At 38.0% G+C, this 7885-nt stretch overlaps 1 non-coding gene across 1 annotated transcript; it reads left to right on the top strand.

The window, feature by feature from the left end:
• The first annotated feature begins 6415 nt into the window (after positions 1–6415).
• On the top strand, positions 6416–6522 carry LOC121208004 (small nucleolar RNA R71). Its single transcript, XR_005903051.1, has one exon. It is a non-coding gene; the product is annotated as a small nucleolar RNA R71 (small nucleolar RNA).
• The last annotated feature ends 1363 nt before the right edge of the window (positions 6523–7885 follow it).

Raw genomic sequence — 7885 nt, 5'->3', positions numbered from 1 at the left:
GAAGTGACTCGTGCGCTCACAGGGGGGTCGATCGCGATCTCGTCTAGAAAAGCCCGAAGTGTCTCTAGACCGGCCTAAGCCATCTCTAAACTTCTTCGATGACTGTGGGAAGGGCTTCCCTGAAGACCTCTTACGAAACTCCTTTGCTCCCACCTCAGCTTTTCTTTTCTCCATACTGAGCTCTTCGGCTTTGCAAGCTCGCTCGACAAGTGCCACAAATTCTCGGATTTCCAAAATGCCAACATACAGCTTTATATCATCATTCAGCCCATCCTCGAAACGTTTACACATCACGGCTTCTGAAGAAATGCATTCTCGCGCGTACTGGCTAAGCCTTACAAATTTTCGTTCATAGTCGGTAACCGACATGGAACCTTGTTTGAGTTCAAGAAATTCCTTCTGTTTTTGGTCAATGAATCTCTGACTGATATACTTCTTTCGAAACTCGATTTGGAAGAACTCCCAAGTTACTTGCTCTCTGGGCACGACAGAAGTCAACGTGTTCCACCAATAGTAGGCAGAATCACGTAGCAAGGAGATGGTACACTTTAGGCACTCATTGGGTGTGCAAGATAGCTCATCGAGTACCCGGATAGTGTTGTCCAACCAAAATTCCACTTGCTCGGCATCATCGCTGTCCGTAGCTTTAAATTCAGTAGCCCCGTGTTTTCAGATTCTGTCAACTGGGGGCTTATTGGACCTTATTTGGTCAGTTACCGGAGGTATGGTAGGTGCGGGGGTGGTATTTGTCGGGAATGGAGGTTGTGGAACAGCCGTATTAGTTCGAATGTATTGGTTGAACCAATCATTCATCACGCTATAGAAAGCTTGTCTAGCTTCATCATTCGGATTACTAGCAATAGGTTGAGAGTCCACCGGAGCTGTCCCCTGTGCGGGAGCAGGCGCTACACTCTCAAGATCATCAGCTACCGCTCGGTCGGGATCGGGATCCATTACTATAAACACATTTGCAAATGTCAGAAATCACCACACTATCAAATAATCACATGAGAATGGCATGTATAGCTAGACCCAAACGTATTACGGTAGTCCTAGAATCGACTAAACCGTAGCTCTGATACCAATTTAGTTGTAACACCCCATACCCGAGACCGTTGCCGGAGTCGAACACGAGGTGCTAACCGACTTAATTCATTTACTTTCACAGTCCATTTTAAAAATTTCCAGGCAGTTGGCGAACTGCGTCACAGTCACCTTAAAAATAATATCTTGAGTTCCAAAACTCGAAAATCAGTTTTGTAATTTTTCCCTGAAACTAGACTCATATTTCCATCTACATATTTTTTTCTAGAATTTTTGGTCGGGCGAATTAGTACAGTTTATTAGTTAAAGTCTCCCCTGTTACAGGGTGCGACTACACTAACCTTCATGCATTACGACTTGGATATCTCCCTGTACAGGGCTTCAATACTGATGCCGTTTGTTTCTATAGAAACTAGACTCAAAAATGAATCTATACATATATGGAATGACATCTAAATGTCTCTGGTTAATTTATAATGAATTTCCAAAGTCAGATCAGGGGATCCAGAAACTGTTCTGCCCTGTCCCACGAAAACTTTAACATCTCATAATATACTGTTCATATGAACGTTTCGTTACTTTCCTATGAAAATAGATTCATTAAGGTTCGATTAAATAATTTATTCACTATTTAATTCCATTCCTACTATTTTTAGTGATTTTTCACATCCACATCACTGCTGCAGCCAGCATCTATTTTTAAGGTAAACTTTACCTATTTCATGATCCTCCATGGATCAACTAGAGTTTGTCATACATATACCAAAAGTGATCATGAATAACCATTCCCATGACTAACCGTTACCAACATTTCCATACCTCTCGACGGACAACATACAAAACGATTATAATGCTATGATCAAAGTATATTTAAGCCATTTTCGCATGGCTATCCAAATTTACACAAAACCGAAAGGTACATGACCAACAACAAAAGGGTAGTCCTATACATGCCATTTCAAAGTTCAACCAAAATATACCAAAAGGAGCTTTGATAGTGTGGGCGAATTCGACTTCAAAAATCCCGAGTCCGATAGCTGAAGGACCAAAATCTATAAAACAGAGAATTAAATAAACGGAGTAAACATTAAATGCTTAGTAAGTTTTGAGCAAAGAATTTAAGCACAACTGAAGTATAGCATTCATATAACTAAATGGATAATTCCATATATACATATTCTCAAATCATTCCTACTTCACATTCCAACCCCTATATTCATACATAAGGGATCATCTTAGCCAAATACCGGAAGTTCATTACTCGACTGAGCGAATATTATTCGAAGGGAATCAACTATTCCAATGCACATACGAAACATACCTCATTGTTGGGATTTTACAAGCGTATTAACTGAAATTTTTACAGCAAGATCGCTCATTCCCGAATCACGTACCTTCAGAATTTAACCAGATATAGCTACTCGTTCAAATGCCTTCGGGACATAGCCCGGTTATAGTAACTCGCACAAATGCCTTCGGGACTTAACCCGGATTTAGTAACTCGCACCAATGCCTTCGGGCTTAGCCCGGAATTAGTAACTCGCACAAATGCCTTCGGATCTTAGTTCGGATATAGTCACTTAGCACAAAGCCTTCGGGACTTAGCCCGGACATCATTCGAATAACCATGCACATTTATCAATAAATCATGACACATCCGTATTTCATTTTCATTACCAAAGCTCAAACACAAGACACTTATCACACTTGCAATTTCGGCTCAATAGCCACATACAAAGAGCATGAGTTTGATTTGCTTAAAACATGATCTAATCAAATCATAATCTAAGTTCCATTACTCGAAAACTTACCTCGGATGTGGTCGAACGATTTCGGCGGCTATTCGATAACTTTTTCCTTTCCCTTATCCAAATGTGGTCCTCTAAGCTCTTGAGCTAATTCAAACAAATTTAACTTATTAAAGTCTCATTATGCTAGCTTATGGCCGAATATGACAAGGAGTTTAATAGGTCATATGGCCACCCTTTAGCTCAAATACACAATGGTCATGCGCATTTTTAATCACATTAAGCAATTTAACACAATTCATTTGAACATCAAAAGAGAAGCTCAAGGTACTTAGCCCATATATACATTAGACATTAGAGTCACATATGTACGAAATCACGAATCGAATTCAACATATTAGCTAATATTCCCCTTAGCCGAATTTTCTAAGTCAAGATAAAAGCATCAATATGCTTGCCTCTAACCGAACACATAGAACACAAATCTATTTCATGTGGCCGAATATACATGTCTAGGTTGAGGCCGATTATATGCTTAATACTTCCTACAAATATGGTTGCTTGTATTGACTACATACCATTTTGTTTCAAATTCAAAACTCGGCTAATACACATATACACACTAGTAAATCAAACATTAACATTTGCTCTTCACCTTACTACCATTTCTCATCCAAATAACGTGAATAACAACCATATTTCTCCTCTACTTTCTACTATGGCCGAATGCATCACAACACCGTACCATTTCAATTTTTGTCATGGTTAAACAAAGAACTTAATGTCTCACTCAAAAATGCTAAAAAGAAGATTCAAGAGTCATCAATCCACCATCACATGCATCATTACAAAGCTTCATTTTTAGCATGTAAATGACATCAACACCAATCCACTTTAGCCGAATACCATCTCCATGACATAGCAAAGATTTGAACCATGGGCTAGCTAGAACTCAAGCTAACAACTAAAACATGCATGAATCTCATGGCACAACATCAAACATACCTTAGCCTAGTTACATGCATGGCCGAACCTCTTCAACCTTTCTTCTTCCTTTCTCCTTAAAATTTTCGGCCAAAGATGTTCAAGGATGAACACTTTTTTTTGTTTTCTTTTCTTCAACTCACGGCAATGCGGGGGGGGGGGGGAAACAATCACACACATTCTTTTTTTTTTCTCATCCTACTAACACTAATACTTTATTGCCCATGCTCTTTATTTTATTATTCCTTACATAATGCATTAACCCAACATGTTTATGACATGTTTTTAGCCATAACATTTTGTCCACCCATGATCATGGCCGGCCACTACTAATTAGGGGGGGAAAATTGACATGCAAGTCCTCCCTTTTGATTACATGCACTATTAGATCCTTGTAGATTAGCCTATCACATTTCAAAAGTGTCACACAAGTCCTATGTACTACATTCACATACAGTTAACTAAATCGAAGCTTAAAATTTTTGCACATTCATATTCACATATTTTAAACCATAAATATCACATTCAAATAATTTGGTGACTCGGTTTAGCGGTCCCGAAATCGCTTTCCGACTAGGGTCACTATAGGGCTGTCACATCAGTCGTCTTTGGGCTTGCACACATGGCTTATATTCATCTTTCATTAAAATTTTGTGGGTGCAAAAAGAAGGGCTGATCCCTTTAATGTCAGAAATTTTCCAAGCTATGGCCCTTTCATGCTCTCTTAATACTTGGAGTAATTTCTTTTTCTCCTTGGGTTGCAAGTTGGAGTAATTCTTCTTTCTCCTTGGGTTGCAAGTTAGATGCAATAATTATCGGTAATGTAGTATTATTTCCAAGGAATGCATATTCCAAGTGATTCGGTAATTGTTTAAGTTCCAGTTTGGGAGGTTCTTCAATAGAGGGTTTTTGCTTAAATTCTTCGTTTACCTTAATACCCTCATATTCTGCTGGTCTTAGAGGTTTCATTGGAATTTAGTTCGGTTTCTACCTCAGAGTCATCATCCAACCCCTCTCCTTGGGCAAGACATGGTTCCATCGTGTCCTTATGTACAATTTCCTGAAAAGAATCTTGAGTAGCATGATCAATAGAGTCAATAAAATAACATGAGTCATCCTGTTCCCTAGAAAATCTCATGGCATCATAAATTTTAAAAATAATCTCTTCGTCACCTACTCTAAGTACCAATTTACCATCACCTATATCAATAACAGCCCTAGCAGTGGCTAAAAATGGTCGACCTACTACTAAAGGCACTTCAACATCCTCATCCTTGTCAAGCACAACGAAATCAACAGGGAGTATAAATTTATCTACTTTTACAAGTACGTCTTCTATAATTCCCCCAGGATATTTAATACATCTACCAGCTAATTGAATACTCATCCTAGTGGGTTTAGGTTCCCCAAGACCAAGTTGTTTAAACATTTTATATGGCATCAAATTAATGCTAGCGCCTAAATCAACTAGTGCCTTATCAACATTCAAACTACCAATTAAGCAGGGAATAGTAAAACTTCCTGGATCTTTCAATTTGGTTGGCAGTTTATTTTGGAGTATGGCTGAGCACTCATCATTAAGTTCAACTATAGATAGGTCTTTAGACTTCCTTTTGTTTGTTAGAAGCTCCTTTAAAAATTTTACATATGTAGGCATCTGTGATATAGCTTCAACAAAAGGTAAGTTAATATGCAATTGTTTAAAAAGTTCAAGAAATTTACCGAATTGTGCATCCATGCGGTCTTTCTTCAACTTTGCTGGATATGAGATTGGTGATTTTTATTCCTTTGGCATTGGATTGTCATTGTTTTCGAATTTTACCTCCTCTCATTTGTTTCCGTCAACTTCTTGTAGTGGCTTCTTTTCAGATTCAGCTAGCACTTTCCCACTCCTTAGTGTAACTGCTTTTACATGCTTTTTTCGTTTGGGTTCGGTGTTACTAGGTAGACTTCTTGGTGGTCTTTCTAAAATCATCTTAGCCAGCTACCCAATTTGATTCTCAAGATATTGGATTGACGCTTGCTAATTTTTAAGTGCAGTTTCAGCGTTCTGAAAACAGGTTTCTGCTACTGAAATAAATTTTGACATTATCTCTTCAAGGTTCGGCTTTTTTCTCTTACTGGTAAGGTTGTTTTTGGAAGCCTGGAGGGGGTGGTGGTCTCTGACTCCCTTGGCCTCCCCATAAGAAATTTGAGTGGTTTCTCTAACCTGCATTGTAAGTGTTACTATAAGGGTCATTATGAGGTCGAGGATTATTACCCATATAGTTTAATTGCTCGTTTTCCATATTGTGGCCATAGGGTGGGTATCTTGAATTGCTCGTTCCACCTCCACTTGCATCGCATTGCATTACTGGATGAACCTGTGAAGAGCCAAGTAAACCATCAATTTTTCTTTTCAAAAGTTCTACCTGATTAAAGAGCATAGTGACTGAATCGACGTTAAAAATGCCGGCTGCTTTCGTCAGTTTTGTCCTCATGACTTGCCACTGATAATTATTCAGTGACATCTCTTTTATAAATTCATAAGCATCTTCAGGTGTTTTATTATTGATAGTTCCACCAGTAGCTGCATCAATCATCTGTCTAGTCGAAGGATTAGGCCATTGTGAAAAGTTTGAACCTATAGCCAGAGTGGTAACCCATGGTGAGGGCACATTCCCAATAGATCCTTATACCTCTCCCATACATCATAGAGTGCTTCTAGATCCATTTGCAGAAAAGAAGAGATATCATTCCTCAACTTAGCCGTTTTAGCCGGTGGAAAATATTTAAGTAAGAATTTTTCGGTCATTTGCTCCCAAGTAGTAATTGACCCTCGTGGTAATGAGTTCAACCACTATTTAGCTTTGTTCCTCAACGAAAAGGGAAAAAACCGAAGGCGAATGGTATCGTCAGAAATGCCATTGATCTTAAACGTGTTGCAAAACTCCAGAAAATTTTCCAAATAAGTATTTGGATCCTCATCCTGCAAACCATCAAACTGAACAAACTTTTGTATCATTTGAATTGTGTTAGGTTTCAGTTCAAAATTATTTGCAGCAATAGTAGGTCTAACCATGCTCGATTTGGCTCCTGTTAAGGTAGGTTTAGCATAATCATACATAGTACGAGGAGCAGGATTCTGATTTACTGGATTAGCAGCAATCGCAGGAGGTAGTGGATTTTCTTGATTTTCAGCCATCTCCTCGGTTGTGGTGGAAATATTGTCCTCCTGTTCTTTCTCTGTGTAGCTTAGGCTTCACCTTATTTCTCTTCGGTTTTTGCGAGCTGTGCGATCAACTCACTGTCAAAAAGCAATGGTCCCAACGGGTTTCTTCTAGTCATAAACTATAAAAACTTGCCAGAAGGAAAAAGAAAATTTAGTAACAAAAATCAAAATAAAATTTAAATTGCAATAAAATAAATGGCTAAAGTAATAAAACTTAAGTGTTCCTAATATCTTAGTTCCCCGGCAACGCGCCAAAAACATGATGTGAACAAATCATGATAAGTTTTATAACTTATGAATGACCGTTCTTGAAAGCTAACTATTATCACGATAAAGGCAAGCGCACCTATCGAACAGTAGTATAGCTTACGGGAAGACCAGAATGTCGAACCCAAAGGAACTAAAACTACTAGTATTAACTTTTTTATTATTATTATCTAGCCTAAAAATAAAGGGATTTGTTTTATCTAAACTAATTACTAAACTAAGAATGCACAGAAAGTGAATTGGGGAAATAACTTTTGGGAAAACTGAATGATTTGGACAATACCTAAGGAAAAATCCACCTAGAGTTCACTTCTTATTGACTTTGAATTAGACAATTTATTCATTTAACTTAATCTTTAGAAATCCCTAATTTATATTATTATCTCTCTCAAGACTAACAACATCTAACCCTAGGTTGATTAATTGAAATCTCTTTCTAATTAAAACCCCTAGTGTTGCATTAACTCAATTTATGGATTCCTTTATTAGGTTTCACCCTAATCCAGAAAAATTATGTCACCCTATCTCTAGGCGTGCAATCAACTCCGCTTAATTATGTTAGATCTACTTGTAGACAGGGACTTTTGCTCCTTTGAATAAGCACATCAAAACTTGAATTAATATCCTGAAA

The sequence above is a fragment of the Gossypium hirsutum genome, chromosome A01 (genome assembly GCF_007990345.1).
Source record: "Gossypium hirsutum isolate 1008001.06 chromosome A01, Gossypium_hirsutum_v2.1, whole genome shotgun sequence".
In the NCBI taxonomy this organism is placed as follows: Eukaryota; Viridiplantae; Streptophyta; class Magnoliopsida; order Malvales; family Malvaceae; genus Gossypium; species Gossypium hirsutum.
This window is presented reverse-complemented; position numbering and strand designations above follow the sequence as displayed.